Raw genomic sequence first — 18,497 nt, 5'->3', positions numbered from 1 at the left:
TACCTTCCCGTGGGCTAAAACCATATGCTAGAGGATATGACCAGAGATGCTTCAGCATGTGGGTGGTCCTGGACTAAACATTATTGACAGTGATGAAAGAATCACAGTGATCACATGCTTAAAGTTAGGCATGGGGTTTTTAGATATTATTAATAACATATGTATTTATTTGCACTGATGTTGGGAACAAGATCCTCAGTCCCACATACATCTAGTAAAAACACGATTATTCTTTCAAGGACATCATATTCCACTAGCAAATAAAAGTGAAAGGAGAACTACACAATGAGCAGAAAATATAGAAACTTGTGTGTGGACAATTCCCTTTCCTCAACAAACAGTCGAGCTCATTTGCCTTTTTTCATTTCCAGTATTCTCATTTTTATTTTCCCTGAATGTTACACAGGATCTCTCTTTTGTGAGCATCAGGTGTGTGTGTGGATGTGCATATCGGCGGGATTCCTTACAATATGGGAGACAGGAACTTGGACATTTCTCTCTACTACCTGAGTATCAGTTTAAAGTTCATAGTTTATAGTATATATGCTCCACTATCTGTTTTAATGGCTGGGCTAGGAACTATTTGAAAGGTTATTCCCAATAGTGGCCGTCAGAATGCAACAAAAAGAGAAGAAAACTTGATGAACAGGATGCAAACCTTCAAACCTAACATGCTTATATTTTTATTGAGTATTGCCAAAAATTTGTCTTTTTATTATTATTATTATTGTTGTTGTTGTTATTCTACTAAGGTTAATCCTACATTCATTTTCTCTAAGAACTTTGATACTTTGATTTTATGGAGCTATTAGTTCTCACGCTGTGTCCCCATCACCCTACCTAGTATCAGCTTCCTAGTGTTCAGGGAAAGTGTCTGCAACACTGGTAACAGAAGCAAACTGACAAAAAAAAAAGTAGAGCTGGTCACTGTGTTTGTGCAGGCATGCGTTGAATCTCGTAACAGAGCATGCGTTGAATCTCGTAACAGACTGCCAAGTGCTTTGCATGTAGTTGGAACAGGAGGAAGTTTTCCTCCAGCAGTGAGAAGTCTTTAACAGTTAGCTACAGGTATTTTTCAAATACTCTGCGAGTGATATTTCAGTTCTATCTCAGCTCAACATGTGGATCCTACATACCTTCTGTACAGTTCATTTATTTGGGGGCCTGATAAAGACCAACTAAAGTTTACAGTGACCTCCAGTGGTGAAAAACCTGCTGGAAAAATGACATAGCTTATATCACAGTTCTGCCTGGAAATCATTCACCAGAGGTTTCAGGTGGTGCAAGTTTCAGTCTCATAGAATGTTTTATATCTGTATTTATTTATTTATCTATCATGTTTTGTGCTCTGCTTCTGGTGTTACTTTTTTATCTTCGATTTTTCTTATTTCAGCTCTTTTTGCTTTCAGGATTCTTTTGCTTTTTGAATTGATAATAGTTGACAATGGAGCCAGGTTGTATGGGAACTACATGAGGCTCTGCTGATTATGCTTCCTAGGATTATAGCATGAGATCAGTTCTGTTTTTTCTCCCCTCATAAATCTTAAATTTCATCCTTATTTGCTGTACTCTTCCCAGTGCACACAGTTTCTTTCGGCTCTTTCCTCATTTGTCTTTCTAGATTTCCCCTGTATTTACTAGATCTTCCATATGTTGCTCATTGAGAGGACTATTTCCATTTCATTTAAACTGGCTTCTTTGGTTTTCTTGGTTAAGGGTTGACTCTATAGTGTTTTAGCCATCTGGCTAGCCCAGAACCCTCTAAAAATATGAAAGACTGGATTTCTGGAATTGGTGGTGCTGGAAGATAGCATGGGGGGTGGAGGAAGATATTTCGATCAGGGATGAAAATTGAGCTGGATTCTGCAAAGAGTTTTCAAGATGTCAGGTCGTTTGTGGTTTTATAAGAAAGAGGATGAAATTTTTTTACTAATATGATTCTGGAATCACTTGCCTTTCGTGGATGGTTTTCATTCTTTTACACTTCATATACCATGTAAATATGCTCTGTGGTAGGCATGCAAAGGATCAGAAATCATGAGACCTTGACCAGCTGTTCTAGATGTAAATTCATGTGTGCGTGACTTGACTGGATGAATTCTGAGTTGCAAATGAGCTAATAACGGGAGTTGTCTTTTCCTAGGAAAATGGTATTTGAGAGATTATCAGAATGAAGAACCCTTTTTTGCTTGAGACAGGTTTGGCAAATAATTGAAGTAATTAAACAGCACAGCAGAGAAGCCCACTGAAATAAAGCACAGGATTATTCTTCTGTGAACTGTTTGCACTGACTCTGTCACAAATCCTGGCTAAGGAGATCAGTTGGGTTCTGCTGCATTTCCTTTAACGGTGCTTTCCACATCTCTGTTACGACCATGTTGCATGGAAAATTTCCTTCTAAAAGAAAAGGAGATACTGCCCTTCTTCACTGAATTTCTTCCTTGCTTACTCTGAGTTTCAAAGGGGTGGCTATGCTTGTAAAGGAGAATATTCAAGCCCTAACCGATAGGTGAGAACTGGTGAGAAGCCAATGTAATCTGCAGAATAATCAAGCCAAGAATTGTTCAGCTTAATTTTGTCTGGGAATTAGTCTGTAGCTTGCTTTTTGTGAACCTTCCAAAATCCTGGAAATTGAATGACTTTTCCTAATGTGCTGCAGAGCAAACATACCTAAGAATATCCCGTTCATTTGATTTTCAACTAATAGGCGTAACCATGACTGATTCTGCTGGGACAGACATGTTGCTCACTCTGCAAGGGTTCGGCAGTGATCTCCAGGCACTGGAACATAGACATCAGGTTTCACACCCTTGGGAGAGGTTGTGGGCCTCGGCAGGGATGGGGATGGTATCAGGGCTGTTTGTAAAGTTAGCATGTTGTAGTTGTCAGCAGCACAGCAGGTGTTGGTGTGACAAAGGGTCAGACGTATGACATGAAATGTGATGATGCAGTGGCTGTCGCTGAATCTTCTGTCCTGACTTTTAAACCATGAATACCAAAACTAGATGAGAACCAAAGGAACTAAGCCCCAAAGTCTCCTAAGTTCACTAATCATGATGTCCAGTGAAATGAATGTTAACTATAACAAGGCCACCTCTTTCCAATTGTTGCAGTTCCTTAAATGGCTCCAGGCATGTTCTTTTATCCCTGCTAATAATAGATAGGATTTACAGATGGCTCATATGCCAAGGATTTAATTCCAAGCTCTATAAAAATGTGACATAGCCTCAAACCATAGTCTTGAATGTTCTCTGTGAACCTTCTTGTGTGAGTACTTTCCAGGAGTGCTTACAGAGGACAGCACTGTTTCCTTTTTTGGTTCAGCAGTTGGCTGTTTTCTGAGGGATCTTTGACAATCACAGGACAATCTTAATGAATTAATGCAAGCTAATTAGAATGATTATAAGCATCTAACTGTATCCTAAGATCTACAGATCTATGAGTCTCTGTATTGATGTTAAAAAAATAAAGCTGTTTGCATCTAACAGTATTATTTTCCTGCTCAAGATGAATCACAGAGTCACAATATTTGTTCATTCAGGCGATCGGTATCTTTACAAGGAAGGCACATCTGATACTTTCCATAGAGTTTATTGTGAAGGAATACCAGTACAATCCACTGAAACAATTTCCAGTTTAAAGACATTTTCAGGGGCTTGTGCTTCAAATGATTATTGCTTCTGCCTCCAGATTGGTGAGGTGGGATAGCAAGAGGGAAAAGTGGAAGATCTGGATTTGTTTTCACTTGTTTTTCTTTCAGTCTGGGAGTATCTCCTTCATATTTTGTGGGCTCACATCTTTTCTATAACGTGTTTTCAAGGTTTTAAAAAAATTCTGCTCACATAGTCTCTCCTGAACTTGAGCAAACAAACCTGTTAGTGTGAGGAGGACTGAAGCACAAGGGAGACAGATTGAAGCCTTCTAATTTGCAGTCAGTTTTAACTCTGTGCAGATTTTGATAAGCCTGAAAACCTGAGAAACCGCAGAAAAAGCAAATTGCATTGTTTACTGACATTAAACTGCACCTCTGTATTCCTGTTTGGGACATATAAATCACTGCCCCCCCATTGGAATAAGGTCTCCAAGGTTCGTATAAATTACTGTGTGTAGTTGGTCTCTTGTTACAGCTTTCGTATGTTGAGGCAGGTGAATGTGTAACTGCGCACTGAAACAGTGAAATTAGAGCCCACCAGCAGCTTTCTACTTACTCTCTGCACACATGGTGTTTGTGTATGAGTTAAGTCAAAGATTCTTCTTTTGCAGCTTCTTCATAATTCCAAAGTCTAGGCAGCAGTGTATGTGAAGTTAGAGTGGAGAGCTTGCTGGCAACAGGTGCTCTGTAGTGTCTAAACGCCCAGGTTGGGAGGATCCACAGCTTTGCACAAAATGCTTCTGAACGTTGTCCTGAGCACAGTGATATTTAGGTATTTAGGAAGAGCAGTGGGCTGACAGGTGCTTCCTGCCTGTATTAATACAAGACCAAACCAGTGTTTGGCAGAGAGACTTTCTGCTCACCTAAGGGAACAACCATTTAACCACCTTTGCCTTTGCTGCATTAATTCTAGATGTCCAATGGTGAAGCTGTGGAGAGGCAGTTCCCCAGTGAGGTTCAGGGCTTTATCTGCTCCTCATTCTGTGACACGTGACATTTAATTCCTCACAGTTACAGTCCTGAGCCACGACACTTGGTTCTGGGCTGTGGCGAGCCAGACATCTGATACTTCGTGCTTGATCTCTGACACTGGATCTCCATTAGGAAAATTACTGGTACCTGATCTGCCAGATCACAGCTACTTGATATATGGTGATGATCCCCATTGTGGCATGTTTACCACTGAAAGTAAATTTGAAACAGCTCATACAGCAAAACCAAAGAACTGAAGGATTTGGCTTTACTCTGTGGATACTGTGGCTGAAACATGATGTTAAGAAACAATATCATGTAAAGAGAAGAGGAAGTGCAGGGATAAAAGATAAACAATAGAGAAAAGAAGAAATATGAATAAAAACGCAAACATTTATGCAAATCCCAATAGCTATATCTGTTGTCTGAGCTTCATGCTCTACTTTAACTCTGTACACTGTACTTAAGAAGGATCAGTGTTTAAAACAAAACCTAAAATAACTCCCCCCTAGCTTCACACAAGATCATATTTTAATGTCAAATTTAGTTGATTTGCTCATAGTCAACTCAGGTTCAGCCAGGAGCTTTACAGAAGCTATCAAATACTTCGACTAAGCAATCTGGTTGAAATTAGTTTGAAAAGAAATTGATAATCTGGTTAATTTCATAAGGTTTTCAGTTTCACTACAATCATCTTGTGCTCTTGGAAGAGGGGAATGCAATAAACAGAACTGCACTGAAATAAAAAGTGAGCATGAAGCATTCCAGCAGCGTTACAAGCACGGCTTTGATTGCCTTCTTCACCAATTAAGTTGGACACAGCATGTTCTCATGTGTCCACCAAAGTCTTCTGTTTTCATGAGCCATCATTTTCTGACACATTCTAGTGTTTTGTTTCAAAACTCTTTGATTAGCTCCAGTGACAACTATTTCTAATTCTCGCGTTGGATCATATGAATCACAGAGGGAGTAGAGACTTGTGCTCTCGATAATCTCAATTCATGTTACATGATGTCAGATGAAAAAATTAGGTAAAAAAGTAGGTCATGAAATTGAATCCCACAGGCAGAAGGGTGAATGAGGTCATGTAAAGACTTCAAATTCATTCCAGGCACAAGTAGGTCTAAAGAGCTTGAAATTGATTGCAGTGTTAGGGTAGCACAGACCTAGAAGCAAGGAATATGTCAACTATATTCCAGTGGCAGAAAGGAAGGATTATGAGTAATTAGGGAGGGACTTTCATTTGAATAGTCTGAATTCAGATCTAGGCCAGCATTCCAGATCCAGATCTAGTAGGAGCATCTTAAATTAGGGAACATGAAGTGAGATTCTTCTCTGCTGAAACTCTTTTAGCTTCAGGCAGTCAGACAGCAACCTACTGCCAGAAGTTACATCTTCACTGTTGTCATGAATGAAAATATTCCTTGTTCTATTGTCCAATGCTTTTGTGTGTGTGTGTCTGCTCACTCCCAGTGCCCTCAGAACTGCAAGTAATTAGTGTGAGCATCTCTTGTTTCTCATTTTAAAGCTGTTGTGCAATAACTGTGTTGAGCATCTCCGTCTTGTTCTGGGAGAAATAGCAGGCAGTCATTTCCCATCCATCTTCTCACAGTGACCATGATTTTTTAGACCCACGATAGTACTTGCAGGCATATGCATAACTTTTCAGTGAGTGCTGAGAGTAAAGCAAAGAACTCGTTAGAAATGGCAAATTTCTTTTAAAAATTAAAAGAAGAAAGAAAAAAAGAGCAAATGAAAGAAAGAGGAATGAACTGTTTTATGAGACTATAAAGTGAGCTAAGCAGGCTAACGAGAAAGCAAAGAGCAGCATGTAATTGCAAAGTGAGATTGTTGTGTAAAATTGGCTTGCCTTTCCAAGGACTGTGGACTTGTTCCAACTCATGAATATTGCCTTTCCAATGGCAATATCCAATGGAAGTTTTGCAAGGAATAATCCCTTTCAGAGTGCCCACCTGCATTATTTATGCAGTGTGAGGAAATAATTTGTGTTTTCTGATCTAAGCCTAATCCATCACTCCTGTGGATGCCATTCCTCCAAGCAACACATATGGCCGGTGTAAGAAAAAGAGTAATGACAAAAACACAGTCTACTACATCTTCTCACAAAATCAAAGCCCCCACTACTTGATGTTTTGGGCTGAGACTGTTTTACCGTTGTCTTTCACTGGAGGTTACCCCACAGGTGCCGAAGAAGCAGAGATCGTCTGGGTTGTCCTTGATAGAATTTAGATGACACCAAGAGACATTATTCAAATTTCTGCAGTGTTGACAGTCTGTATTCTAAACATAGTTGCAAGCATTTTAAAACTGGGAACAAAAGGTGAGATTAGGCTTCTCTGTCCATTACCCTTGGAAAATCAGATGTCTGGTCAAAGCTGGGCTCCCTCAAATCAAAAGGGAGGGAGCTACCACCAGCGACTTTTCCTCCTGTCTGCCCCCGTAGAAACTCTCCTGTCGTGATCTTTCTCTCTCTCTTGACTATAGGGGGTGCTAAGCTTAGGCAAAACAACTTACAGGTGACTGAATCTATGATTTATGAGCTCTGGAGGTTCAGTAACTTCATTCTTGTTATTCTTATGTCCAGCATTAAGCACTGTAATGGCACCAGTTGCTGAAGGAGCAAAAGGTGAAAAAAATTGTAACTTGTGCCTGTGATCCCAAAGATATCACAGAGTTTAAAAGGAAAAAAAACAAAATAATCTTGTAATGTAAGCTTCCACCGACTGCATAGTGAGGTAGGACCATTTTGATCCTCTGCTCTGCCCTTGCACGGGACAGAGGCTGTGGAAATTGGCCAGATGGTTTCTTTCTGGATCCCGAGATCAAATTAAAGCATGTAATCTTGATGGAGGTCTGTAAATAGAAGAAGTAAGCAGATGAGGAGAGGTCAGGGGAAGAGAGAAGAGGGCCTCTGAGGTAAGAGGAGAGTTTGTTTCATAACAAAACTGTTCTTCTCATGTTTCCCTGTCCCAGAAGTGGCGTCACTAGACACTCAGGAATCCAGAACTAATCTTTCATTAACAAAAATACTACAAACTTATTCTGAGCAATGTTATGCTTTGCTTTTTTGCTTTTTTCTTCTTTTACTTTTTTTTTTTTTCTTCTCTTTTTATTATTTGTTTACTATGGAAAAAGACAACAGTGTCATCTGAAAGCATCATAAGCAAAAGATTAGATCCCTCAAAAATCACTGTCGCATTTGCACATTGCATATGATACTCCTTAATCCCACTGGTTTCTCAAGTCAGTTTCTCACTTGTGTTTATTAAACGTTATACTGCTACACAGGTAGTTTTCCATGATCAGCTGCACAGTGCAGCAGGAGTCATTTCTATCTATTTTTTGTTTCAGTAGTGCAAACTTAGAGGCAACTTTTGGTCCCCTTCATGCAGAAGCACAGGCAAGTTAGAGGCACGTTCAGACCATGTTGGCTAGACATCAACACCATTTCTGTTCTCAGATAAGATAAGAAAACCCACTAGTGATTGAGCCAGCTACATGGGGCAAGTGGGGAAGGTGAGAGTATGAACTTTTCCCTTGTCTTCCTTTCCAAGAGACTGGGAGGCAATGCTTGCTCCAGCTGCTTGCTTCACTAAGAAACTAGGCCTTCTCTCCAGTGCATGCAGCTGGAGTCTTGCATGAACTGGTTAAGGGGTGGATGCTTTTCAGCTTCTGTGAAGAGCTCTCCCTCCCATAACATCACAGCACAGATATTTTCACCTGAACATTCAAGTAGGTCTTCAGAAGTTCACAAGTAAGAATAAACAGTAGGCAAAACTTCTCCTCTGAGACTTTTCAAAGAGCAGTAAGAAATGCTTTTAGGTGCACATAGTGATACAGGAGGGTGAAACACAGAAACATGACCACCTGTAGCAAAGGTTGCCTTGCACCTGTTCTGGCCACTTGGGTGGAAGTTCCTTCCTAAACGTATCATACTTCACTTCGGATGTCCTTAGCTTAAAGTCCTCCTCATAAAACTAACTCCGAACACCACAGCATGGACTTAGCGAAGGCTTAGAGCTTCCAGGTTGGTAGCCTGCAGGTGTGCAGTGGAAGTGAACTTTAATTCAAAACAGGTGACAACAGGAAACACAATGTGTGCATTTTGGCAGAGGGGTGACACAACTGAGGCAAGCTGAGTGAACTGATTTTTCCCCACTTGTTGGGAAAACGTATCTTACTTCAGATACTTGTGTGCTACGCTGAACAACGCTGAAGCCATTTTATTAGCGCTAGGTTTCTGGACCCAGGTTTATTGGTGCTGACGGCTGGAGTCCTTCAAGGTCTGATGAAACACTGCTTCGTGTTTTCTGGAAAAGTAAAAAAATCCTGGTAGTCACGTGGAATCAGATGTTTAAGAGGCAGGACAGCGATTTGCTAAGTGATAATATGTGGTGGTGAGGTGAGGCTTCTCGGCAAGCAGCGTAGCACTAATAAAATACTATTTTCTAGAAAGAGAAAAAAACAATCCCTCAGGATTTCCAGCCTAAAACACACTTTTTTGGCAGTGGAATATTAATGAATTGGTAATACTAGACTGTTTTATTTAGCCAGCTTCTGTGACACTGTTGTACTTTATTGTTTATTCAAACCACTGACTTAGCCAGCAGTTAATGTTGATAAAAATGCTATGAAAAGAAACTTTTGTCTGGGAAAAGCTGCAGCTGGCCAAAGGGAGCATGCTTTTTGCTCAGCCAGCTGGGCTTCTCCCAGAGGCCAAGCACCTTAAATCTTACATGATTTTACGTCACCTGCACATTAAAGCAGGGAAATAGCTTTCCAGGTATAGGTGCTGTAATCCAGCTATGTGTCTTTTGGGTCACTGCGCTCATTAGATGCCCAAACTGACCTCAGACAGTGGTTTCCTTTCAGCGTTTCTACAACATAAAACCTTAGCTCATCTTCCTTACTGAACGATCAAGATGTCTTTTGACTGCTGCTCTGCCTTGAAGAATATTGCTTCCCAAGAAAAGCAATGAGAAGCTGAAAATATGGCAAAAGTGCCATATCAGAGCTTCTTCTCTGATTCTTATAGACTGTCATAAAGTCTGGCCACTCATAACTTTTTAGTGACAAACTGGCAACTGTTACAGCGCCTTTATTCTTAGGATTTCTTTTTCCTTTCCATTGAATGCTTCCTTCCTTGCTTACATGCTTTATTCCATTTAAGCAGGTTCTTTGCTAATTCTAGGCTGCCTAAAGAGTGTCACAGAGGGAAGCAAAAGCATAGGAGAAGAAATGTGATTGTGCAGGGGTGCATCTGCCAATGCCATTGCAGGCTCTTGGAGGCAAGAGAAGTACCTGCAAGGAGAATCCTGCCCTGTCTCAGTGCTTTCCAGGATAGCAAGTTCTGTGCAAATATAATATTCGGAGAATGTATGAATGAACTGACTGTGTGAAATCTCTTTTGAAAGAGCCATAGAAGTCAGTGATGTCTAAGGTTTTTTTTATTCAGTTATTGTCAGCAGGACTCCTCTCCCCAGTCTTTGTGTGAGTGGTAATAGCAACACTGAACATTTAAAGTTTGACAATTCTATTCTTTTAAGGAAAAAAAAGTTTTGTCGTGGCATTCTATGATTCTGCCAGCAACCATCTCATCTTTTGGATCTCATTGGGTAATTGAAAACTGAAGTACCATGCAGGATCTTTCTAATGCCTTGATATTGATGATGTTGGTATTCATTTCTTTGAATCTTCAGCTGGACAGTGATTGAGGCTAATCTTTACAGCCAGGTGGCTGGACATATGGAATGATCATTTACTTGGAATATGAGGGAGTTCAGGGATGCAAAAACAGGTGATGATTGTGATGGCTTTCAAAGTTCAGCTGTAAGGTTAAGAGCCTACCATGTTTTATTTTGTTGAGATTTTGTTGAAATGAATGTTCCATGAGGAAGAAAATAGCTGCTAAAGAAGACATATAGCTGAAAGTCTCAGAGAATATCCACCATTGCAAAATGGTGTTAACACATGTACCCAGAGCAGGACAGAAAGACAGGAAGACAGATTTCAGAGACCTCTACCTCACATCCATTCATTCTGCATATGAAGTTGAACAGTGTGGGTTATTTGTTTGTGAATTAAATAAACAGATCAAAATGGAGAAAAACTGCAATTTTAACTTCCTGGATTTTAGGGCTTTTTAATACAGCTGAGAAATTCAATTTTATGTAACACTTTTTCTTTGAATTCTTCTCCTCTAAAGCATAAATGTATGCTATGGAAACTTGCCAGGCACAATTTACAATCTATTAAAATATCACAAAATATACACCCAAATGAGCAAACCTTATAAAAATCAACTGAAATTACCTTTTCTCTAAAAAGACAGGTTGCTGATGTCTACGTCTCAGGATGCTTGTCCTTTCTTCTATGCAATCTTGGATTCTGACATTTGTGCTACGTATGAATGTGCCACTTATTTCACTAGGCTTCTAGGAGAATAAATCGATCAAGGTGTTTTCAGCACGTTGCTTTTCATGCTGATTTGCTTAGTTGAAATCTGTTTAATTCCAACTCTGGTTGCAGTCATAGTGGTAAAAAAAGTGTTTGCTTCAGCAAAGCCTGCCTGGGTAAACAAGCACTGCCCTGGCTCACCTGCAGAATGAGTGGATTCCTGGTTTTGGTGTAGTACCTCAGCAGCACAGGAGGATAAAATAATTTCTTGGTGAGTGTATGATGCAAGAATAGGTAAACAGTGTTGTGGAGAGAGTTTACTAGTACTTTACAAAACAAACAAGCAAAGAAACCCCAAACTCTTCTTCCCTCTTCTGCACTTCTATAAGCAGTCTCACAGCAGAGGCAGCAGGGAACCACCACCGCAGGTGAAAATGAGTTAGCACGTTGCCCTAGTTGTCACTCTGAGACCCTCCCTAGCCCAGGAACTGCTATCTTTGCATTATTTCACAGTAAGAAGAGCAGTAGGTTATGATGAATCTGAAGGTCACTGCATTCACTTGTTGAAGATTTGTTTTTATAAATCTATTTGACCACAGAGCGGCAGCCCGAGACCCATGAGGACCTCAACTGCTTCTTCTGTTAATATTGCCTGTTGGGTGGGCAGCCACCACAGGCAGTGCTCACTGTTCCTGCTATCACAGGCTCTGATACCGTGGACTGGATGATAGATAGGTTTTACAGCTCTATCTGAGCAGTCATTATGCTCCTTCTGGAGGGGATAATGCATCATTTGTATCTCTTCTACCTCCCAACAGGCCATGCAGCTTTGGGGCTCTTCTTCGCAGCTCTGTTAAAGATCTTTTAATCAATATAGTTTCCCTTTCTCACTGAAATTACTTCTGCTATATTTTTAGTATGTTCTGATGGAGCGAAAGGTGTTACTTACATCCAATTTTCCATATAACCACTTCTGATGACTGTCTCTTTCAAGTCTTTTCAGCCTATCCATCCTGAATTAACTTTTTTGTTAGAAAAGGCCATTCGTGGTTTATAAATTTTAATACAGGATGCTAGCTGCCAGAAAGTTTTGGAACGCTACCAGAGACTTTAACCAGTCTACCCAGCAGATGAAATGAGGTACAGCTCCTGCTGCACCTGGAGACAGTGCTCCTTTCATTGCTCTGTTTCAGAGTTATGACACCTCGGCTTTAGCCTCAGAAAGTCAGGAATTTTCCTTTAAACAGGCTTCCTGGAAATAGAGTTTTATGCTATTAATGGGTAATTTATCACACAGTATTTTTCAGCCTTAAAAAACTCCGGGTTTTGAGGTTTGTTTTGTTTTTGGTGTAGTAAAATGGAGACAGCTAAGCAGAGGTGAGACTTTTGAGGTGGTATCTTGAGGGTGGGAGATGATAGTGGCAACTGGCCCTTGGCAAAAGACTATCATGCTTTTTGATGGTGAAGTGCTTCCAAGTTTAGCTGTTAAGCATACAGATGATGATTATAGCGGCTTCTGTATGCCCTGTGTAGTTCTTACCCAGAGAAACCCATTAGCTGTGCGATGCCTCTTGTGACTGAATTGTGCATGACCTGCACAAATACTGCAACTTGCAGCTTACAGTGGATGAACCCTTCTAAGTAAATTCTTTGCCAAACTAAAGGTATCTTCAAAGTTCTGCAGTGTGGGGAATAACACCCCCACAGTATGGGTAGTGTCTTCCATCATCATTTTCATCTTCAAGGAGCTAGACATTTCCTAAAGTGATACACATAGAATCATGGCTGGGTTGGACTGGATCTTTAAAGGTCATCTAGTACAACATAGATCAGTGATTTATTTATTTTTTTAACTTCTTTTTCTGCTAAAAGTGATCATATGAAGACCTTCAGAGAGGTTCCCAATTTGGAGGTGATAGCATTTCTGAAAGGCCAGCACATGTCATATGCAGATTGATCCCTGATCTGTAATCAGGCTCGCTGCAGTTTGTTTCGGGTACTTGCTTTTGGGTTTATCGCTACAGTATTTCCAGGATACTGAGTTACCAGAGTCATTATACTAAAGGAAGTCAGAATTCGTAATTAATTAACAGGTCACAGAATAGCTGCATGCAGAGAGCCCTATGGAGCAGTAAATTCCCTAGTCCTACCTCATGAAGTTCAGTGCCAGACTTCCTCGCTTTACTCTCCTGCCCTGTATAAAGCTGTTTCCTGTTCTGACCTTGAGCAGAGCTCCAAACTAATGTTTTGGGCAGACCCCAGGGGAGCCATAAACGTATATCACTCATGACACAGTATGTCGCTTAATCTTAACCGTACAGTTATTTCAGCCCCCATGGTGAAGAGTCCAACATGACTGCTGATTGTAGAAATGCATCGTTTTGGATAAATTCCCTGACCCATCCTGATGCGCCTTTGCGGCGGAGGGGGAGAGGAAGGAGGGGAAGGAGAAGAGTATGGTTTTCCTCTTCAGCTTACCATCACTGACATCTGTGAACTTGTAGTATATAGTATGGCTTTCTGAATCTGTTTCGTAGGTTTCACGCCTGCTCTCTAGTCTGTGTCAGGGCTGAGCAGCTGTAAGTTTAGATTGTTTCTCAGGGAGCTGTTGTTTACTAGAGAAAGAGCAGACATGCTTTAATTCTCGCTTGTACACTTCCATATTCAGTGTTTTCTCTGCTCTGTGACTAGAACATGCAATTCCTGAATTGCGTATCCTAAAAGAGCATTTTAGACAGCAGCTCTCCTGTCCCCCAATAACCCAAAGTTGTTTTTTATTTGAGGCTGTGGAGATTTCCGCTTAAATATTCTGTAAATGACAAAACAATCTTCTTCAAAACATCTAATTTGCAAATAATTTAAGGAATCTTCTTCTGCAGTTTATTACCAGCATCATGATGGGGAATAAAACAAATCTATGATTTCCCCATAAAAGACAAATGATGATTCAGAGATAAACGGTACTATTGGAACTGCTCTGCTAAGTCCTACAGCTAGTCCAGCCACAAAATTTGCATCCCTATGGCCAATCTGAGAACAAAACCTACATCTGCCTTGATCAGAGTCCCCCCAAAAAAGATTTTCTTCTGCTTATTTGCAAAATGTCTAATACAATGGTGAATTCGTACCAGAACTTAATAAGGGTAGGCTAACGTATATTCTCTGCTCTTTCCTGGTTTGTGGGTGACTTTTCATTAAATGGATGAATACTGATCAACCATGAGATAAAAGATGAAGACAGGAAAGTGGTGAAGATTGCTGGAAAGGGTTCGTTTTAGAGGAACATGAAGAGGAACATGGAGGTTTCAGGTATATAAAGAAGTGTACTGCAAGGTGCAAAACAGACACCGAAAGGAATAAAAGAAGTGAACAATGTATGGGAAGGTGGCAGAAGAATAAGGAAGCTGTAGATGAAAATAATGAGACCTCTGTGGGACAAAGGTCTTAATTTCTTATGAAGCTCTTAAATCATTATGAAACACAGCAGGTAGATGATCATTTTACTGTTGGACATTCTGAAAAGTTGACTTCTGCTGTTTGTTTCTGAATTGCTCCTATTCTTTCATCTGTTCTGAGATTTTATTATAGGGATTTGAGCAATATGTATATATGTATATATGTTTATATGTTTTTCCTTGCACATACACAGGACAAGAAGAAATCAGTTTCAGAGGCACCAAGGGAAATTTAGGTTAGGAAACCTTTTAATATGGAAAACTGTCAACACTGCAACACATCAGTTAGAGAAATAATGGAAGTTTCAGCACTGGAAGTTTTTAAGAGGCTCAGTATATGAGCCAGTCTCATATATGAAGAACTTTATGTGCTATACGCTGTCTTTTAGCTGTATGAAGAAAGCTGGCTTTCAGATCTTCCCACTATTTTAATAATAAATGTGCAGGGTGATTCAGTATTGATATTACTTGAAATGTATTATGTTCTATCTATTCTTACCTGGACTGTGTGGAAATGCATACAATTAATATCTGTGTGATATCTGAGGTCATGGTGGCGTGGTCTAAATTAGCACTTGTAAGCCAGAGCTAATTGTTCATGCCTCTTTTTCCTTAACATGTACCCCATGAAGACCTGATTCTCACCCAGACATAGGTGTGGAAATGACAGAAAAATACGTTTTGCTTACACTTAGGAGCGAGCAGTGGTTGGAATGGGGAGCATGCATCACACAGGTGCTGCAGACTCCTGAATGGCAGGGATTTATATTTTATTTATGAAGGAAGAGCAGGGGAGAGACACTCCAAGCTTCTGCAACAGTAAAATATCAACCCAGACATGGGAGCTCAGGAGGTGCGTTGCCTATAACAGCTTACGGTTGATGAGAATGGCACTGTGCTCTCCAGATAAAGTTCAGCATAGCGTATCCTGGCACACAGCTTTGAGCCCAAAAAGTTGGAATTCGACTCAAACATTTCCACTTGTGCTCTTGTTTATAATGCTTGATGCCAGCTAACATAAATTTATGAGGTGCTCTGTCCGGGTCTTTAACAGGAAATATGAAGAACTGAGCTGAAGTGAGCTAAAATGAATAGGCTCAGGTTGAAAAATGGGTTGGGGAGCAAGATTTCTTATGAGTCTGATAAGAAAAAAAGGTAAGGCAGGGAAGTTGGCATCTCAGCAGTATGGTCAGAGGACCAAGAGCTGGTGAAAATTGAGTGTACAACTCGTTCAAGCAGAAAAAATGCTCAGGCTTTATTTGCACTGATAAATTATCGCAAATATATATTTAAAAGCAAGTATTAGCTCTTTTTGCTGATTAGACTGTTTGGGTGTTTTGGACTAGCAGGCATTTTTTTCTGAAGCTGTTTTTCTCTTACACCTGTGAGACTGATATCCAGTCAAAAAGATCAGAACCTGCTACAAGCCTGGTCTGGGCATCTCCAAGCCTGAGGCTCATGGTTCAGAAGCACAAAGCTAAAAGAGCTGGGGTAGCAAACTGGTTTGTCTGTGATAATTTCCTAATGCTAGCCAGATTGTTCATATTCATGAGTACAGAGAAAATAACACTGACCACAGTGTGAGTTCAAGAGAGAAAGCAGAAGGGAGACTTTTTATTTCTCTAGCCTGTCTGGTCTTCACCTTTAACCTCTCTATGAGTCAGGTGGTTGAAGTGGAACCTACCAATGTCTCTTGTTGACACATGTAACACTGATGCTACACATGAAGTTTTATCTCATCTGTTACAGACTTGTTGTATCATGTCTGTACAGCAGTATTCTCTCCTAGCTCGTGTCAGCTTCAGACAGAGCTTCGGATAGGTTTGTAACAGAGCATTTTAATAGCTGGCTTTCTACATTTGGAAAGTGCCTGGCATTTTTTTATGTCATGGCATAATATTAAATCAGAAGGACTTTATGGAAGATACCTGATAATAGGATTTTGCCTCACAGAGCTTAAAATTTTTATTAATATTTATGGTTTTGGTTTGAGGTATTTCACATAACGTTTCCCTGGGCAACTGTTAGAAGAGATTTAAATGTTTAACATATGTGGCTGTGTGCAGTAATATAACACATGATTTTGCCATTACTATCCATGTGTCCTTTTTTTTTATCATCATTTCCTTGCTGTTACAAAATAATGTTCCTTTTGGAGAGGATCCCTGTGGCTGACAGGCTTTCCCTAACAAACCCCCTGGGCAGGAGCCCTAGCTGGGTGGCAAGGCACAATAAACCTTTAACCTTGTGCTTGTGCAGGGCAGTGGTCGGGGGAAGCTCCCAGTGAGCTTCTGAGCTGGCACTTCACACAAGATAAATGGCTCTGCAAACCTGGCCATTTTACAGGCATGCAAACACCTCTCCTGGAATTCTGTGTCTAACAGGCTTCTGCAGATGTGAAACTGTCAGGAGGGTTTAGTTTATCTTTCTAACAGAGATGAGCGGAAAAAGGCAAAGGGATTTAAACATAACTGCTCTCTGCAGGAGCCTCCATGATCCTCTTTGCTTCAGTCTTCTTCTTCTTCTTTTTTTTTTTTTTTAAATTTATTTATTTATTTATTTTTTAATCTGCTGTTCTGTATATAGTTCTTTCCATGAAATAGGGATCCCTAAACTCCCTGTCATTTTCTCCCCCTCCTATCCTATTTCCTATTTTAAAATCATTTAACCTTCTCAATGCACTCAGCGGACGTGCTACGCACAATGACACGTGGTGGCCGCTTCTTGGTAATGTCTGTTATGTAAAGAAGAGATTTTGATCCACGCTTCAGCGTCATGCATGGACACAGTTCACCTTTCAGTCACAGTAACACGCTGCTCCCAGGAGGTGACAAATGTACCTAGGAACTTCTTTCCTTTATTAACCTGTGGTAACCTGAGAACACGCTCCTGAATTAACTTATCAACACTGGCTGCGTACTGATTCATAAATGACTGTGAGAAAATACTTCTTAAATCGTCAGGTGTGATTGAATGTAAAAGGCACCCAGAAATAAGGAGATCTTTCATATCCTTCAGTTTGTGCACAGAACTTGTTTTTACAGACTATTGGATGCATTAGATATTCAGAACTCACTGTGTGCTTTAGCAAGTTATCTCTCACGCTTGCCATTTAAAGGAGAATAAACTGAGGCTGGTTCACTGGAGTCACAAAAGAAGCTCTTGAACCTCTGAATAAGGCAACAGTCTACCTGACTGCTTTCCAACAGCTGACTTTACCTGTTGCATTCTGCGAGAGGTATTGCACAAATTCTCACTTTCCTATATGTGGTCAGCCTATGACAGCATTTGTCTAAGGTGATCTTTTCCTTGTATCTCAAAAGTAGCCTTTTTCCATCAAAGTGATCTATACTGATGTGCTTTTAGCTCATGTGGAATATGATGGACTTGAAATGAAAAGCTCTGGTTCTAATATTTACTTTTTAAAACCTTCTTTTATTATTCAAACTAACATGAGAAATGTCCAGCAATTCAGACTTATCCTATTCCTGATCATACTGATTCTTCTTTGTCCGATCTTGTCCTTCTGAAACTAATGAAAGCCTTTTGCAAAAGCAATAACTGAGCAGCCTGAGTTACGGACACTAACCCCTGGTTTTGTGACATATACTGACAGACAAAAAAAGTGAAAAGCAGACTCTGTCAATTTTTGGAAACTTGTATGAACAGATCATAGTAAAATGTAAGAGCCTCTACATTTGTGGCATGTTAGCATAGTCTCATTAGTACAGATATAAATTGAGATTTTGGATATGAAGGGAATTGTTTATGTGTAGAGAGCTAGATATGTTGTAGCTGAAGTATAAAGCAGAGAATAGGGCTCTCATATCTTTTTTCCCCCAAAATATCTGCATGCAGCATGTCCTTCTTTTACTTTCCTTTATGTATTTGTTTTTAACAACTCTATCAACTTCCTGCTGGCATAAGATGCTTCTCAAGCAATAAAGGCTTTCATCTGAAAATCTCACCTTAAGACACGGTAATTCCAAGCAGCCATGCTT

The 18,497-nt window shown here is 40.1% G+C and overlaps 1 protein-coding gene across 2 annotated transcripts in view; it reads left to right on the top strand.

Moving 5' to 3' along the window:
- The window catches only part of MYLK4 (myosin light chain kinase family member 4), a 76,214-nt gene that overhangs the window by 24,756 nt on the left and 32,961 nt on the right, over positions 1-18,497 (top strand). The gene's annotated exons all lie outside the window — the stretch shown is intronic.

The sequence above is a fragment of the Coturnix japonica genome, chromosome 2 (genome assembly GCF_054131305.1).
Source record: "Coturnix japonica strain WE chromosome 2, WE-NBRP24, whole genome shotgun sequence".
In the NCBI taxonomy this organism is placed as follows: domain Eukaryota; kingdom Metazoa; phylum Chordata; class Aves; order Galliformes; family Phasianidae; genus Coturnix; species Coturnix japonica.
The sequence above is the reverse complement of the archived record's forward strand: the minus strand, read 5'-3'. Positions and strand labels throughout refer to the sequence as shown.